The sequence below is a fragment of the Triticum aestivum genome, chromosome 5D (assembly GCF_018294505.1).
Source record: "Triticum aestivum cultivar Chinese Spring chromosome 5D, IWGSC CS RefSeq v2.1, whole genome shotgun sequence".
Taxonomy (NCBI): domain Eukaryota; kingdom Viridiplantae; phylum Streptophyta; class Magnoliopsida; order Poales; family Poaceae; genus Triticum; species Triticum aestivum.
In genome coordinates this window covers 486,366,161-486,369,284 of record NC_057808.1, presented here as the reverse complement: position 1 = coordinate 486,369,284, position 3,124 = coordinate 486,366,161, and the positions used below count along the sequence as shown (strand labels likewise).

Here is a 3,124-nt window from a genome sequence, read left to right as displayed (position 1 = left end):
CTGCCCTGTGACCTATGCCCTGTTTTCTACTAGTGTGTGTGGGCTGTTCCTCTTATACACCACACAAAATGTGTGGGCAGACCTCCTAACGCCCACACGTGTGGCACGTATCGGCGTCCTAAATAAAAACTGCTTATAGAAGACCTATAATCCTTTCACGTACGGTTGGGGAAATAGAAGCCAATAAAAAAAATAAGAGACTAAGAGAGACACGGTTCTAACTCCCATCTAATCTATTGTCAAAAAAATAACTCCCATCTAATCTACCACGATTCTGTCTCCCACCTCAATACTCCACCGTCTCTTCCTCTTCTTACTAGAAAAACATGCCAAGCAAACTTGCCGTACAGAATCTCGAATATCTCTCCTTTTTCATGTGAAACAAATCCATTGTCTATCTCAAACAGGATCAAGCAAGTTGGGTTATGGATCCGGTGTGCTATTGTCCACAGCTAGATCAGGTTGGTTTTTCTCACAATATTATTGTTCAGATTTTTTCTTACCGGTTTACACTTGAATCCACCGTACTTTGTATTGGGTATGCATGGATTCAGTTTGTTTTTCTATCGTGTCGTTCGACTGTTGTATTCTCATGGAGGTCCCCAATCTTCTGATGCACAATTTTTCCGTACAGAATCTCTACCGTCCCTCTCTTTTTCCATGTGAAACAAATCCATGTCTCTCTCAAATACGATCGAGCAAGATGTGGTATGGATCCTGTGCTATTTTCTACATATAGATCAGGTTGGTTTTCTCACAATTTTTTTGTTCAGATTTTCACGTACTGATCTACACTTGAATTCACCGTAATTGTGCAATGGATTCAGTTTATTTTCTATCATGTCGTTTGATCTATTGTATTCTCCATGGATGTCCTCAATCTTCCAACGTACAATTTCGGGTTACTCTCATAGAAATCGTGTGTGTGGCTGTGTGCATAACTATGCTCATCTGGTGAGGTCCTGAATTAAAGCAGAAAAAGAGAAAATTCAGGCTCCAGATCTCGGTAGGCCCAGGTTATTACAGTGGAAATTAACCAAAATAAATCAAATAGACCTGCCAAAGATTTTACGGTGGAGATTTACTGACATGGACTAACCAAGATTCTTCTAATACAAAATAGATTTAACGACGCAGCTAGACCTGCCACCGTAGCCCTTGATTGCCAGTCTGCAGCCCCGTTGCCCTAGCGCCGTCTCAATACGGCTGTTGTGCTTTGCCACCAATGCCTCTGGTGTCAAGCTCTATCAGTACATGTGCCGCTGTCTCTAGACGCATCACTTGCTTCATCCCTCTACAAGCTGTCGCTTCTCCATGCAATCCTCGTGTGTCGATCTACAATGCATTCTTCCTACGTCCTACTCGGTTCTGATTGAAGCCATGAGGTGGATTGTGCAGTCTTATCCTAGCCGGTCTTTGTGGCCACCAAATCTGTTAAGCTGGGGAAGCTAGCACAAAGGACTCCCACGATAGCAACTTTGTGTATATTACAACATACACTGGTGAGAATTATATCCGCTCATCGGCACAAAATTTTGCTTCTGAAGTCAAGATCCAACTTTTAACTCATTGCTGCTGCAATCGTGTCGATAATCTGCAACAAGCCTCCTTAGCGCCATCAAATTCATGTTCAACAAGAAGCCAAGGGCTCTGCCAAGAGAAGCATCGAGGCACTTCCTTTGAATATTATTATCCTACGATAACACACAGCCGGCCAGCCACGTCCAATGGCCCCGGCCAGCAGTGTTCAATACCCACGCTTGAGATATACATCAATGGCCGCTGGCCCACGGTTTATGACACCAATTTCAGCAGTGGAGTAGAAAGGAAGTGAGGCTCTCAATAGAAAATTCACCGGCTAGCGGCTCGAAGAAAGAGAAACGCAGATTATGCGTGGTGATTATGGCAAGGTAAGCTTCTACTCTTCATGCTAATTTTTTTAGGTTGCATGCACTTTTACATCTTTGGAATTTGGCCCCCTTTCTTCTAATTTATTTTGTCCAGTGCGCACCTTCTTAGTTGCATGCATGTGTATGTGTAGTAAATTATTGATCAATCATGCACGCATGTACCTATTTCTCCATTGCATCATCTATCTACTTTTTTTGCTGGAATATTATCTGTGTTTTTCATGCAGGATATATTCTTTCTATTTAACAGTGATGGATTAGGATTACTAATGAAAGGATCTCTTCCCATGATCTCCTTACTATTCACTGATATAGCTAAAGATATATTCCAATGTTTCCGCAAAAGGATCAGCCACTCAGACAGGCACATATGTTGATTCGAATCATTGAATATTCTACTTCCATACTGTATCATAGTCCGACAAGACATATTGCTCTTGGAATAACTAATAATATTCTATTTTCAAGAATTTTTTCATACATAGATGACAGTGTAGTGATTATGTAATTTTATTTCTTATCTAGAGAGATAAAATTGGAGTAATATGTACTTCCTATTACATATTCTATTATCTGTTTTTTTATATTTAAATTATGATAAGTGGTGGATATTAAACTTATATGCTAATAAGACAAGATGGAACTGCACCAATATAAATTGTGGCACTTATCGATTCCCCTGCTACTGGCAAAGGAATTATATTCCTTAAAACAATATCTCATATTATATATAATTAAAAATAGTAGATTACATTAAAATAGTAACTTACTCCCTTCGTCCCGCAATATAAGACGTTTTTGCGATCTAAAACATCTTATATTGTGGGACGGAGGGAGTACAAAAGTAGGCCGTGCATTCGCATGGGTCAACGACTAGTACAAGTAATTGATGTGCTTTCCATTGAACGAGACGGGTTCATTTCTGATGTCCGGAATCGCCTCCTTTAGGTTCAGCAGCACCACAAGAAGTGTCTAGGCGTGTTCGCTCTAGAGCCCCATTTGTTGGAGGAGTCCCCTAATTTATCCCCATATTATCTGGATGCATGCGTATGATTGGTGGGGTTGGTCCGGGGTTGCACTATAGAGAGCAGAGAGAAAAAGGAAGAGAAAAGTGGTCCGCGATGGGTCGCGTCTGATGGGGCGGACTGTTTGGACACATCTGAACACCCTTATTTTCTCTCCGCACATGGGCTATGTTTGAGGGTTTGGACAAA

At 41.1% G+C, this 3,124-nt stretch overlaps 1 long non-coding RNA gene across 1 annotated transcript; it reads left to right on the top strand.

Moving 5' to 3' along the window:
• The first annotated feature begins 284 nt into the window (after window positions 1-284).
• Window positions 285-2,844, top strand: LOC123125640 (uncharacterized). The gene is made up of 3 exons (XR_006461459.1): window positions 285-461; window positions 635-744; window positions 2,138-2,844. It is a non-coding gene; the product is annotated as an uncharacterized lncRNA (long non-coding RNA).
• Window positions 2,845-3,124: the final 280 nt, after the last annotated feature.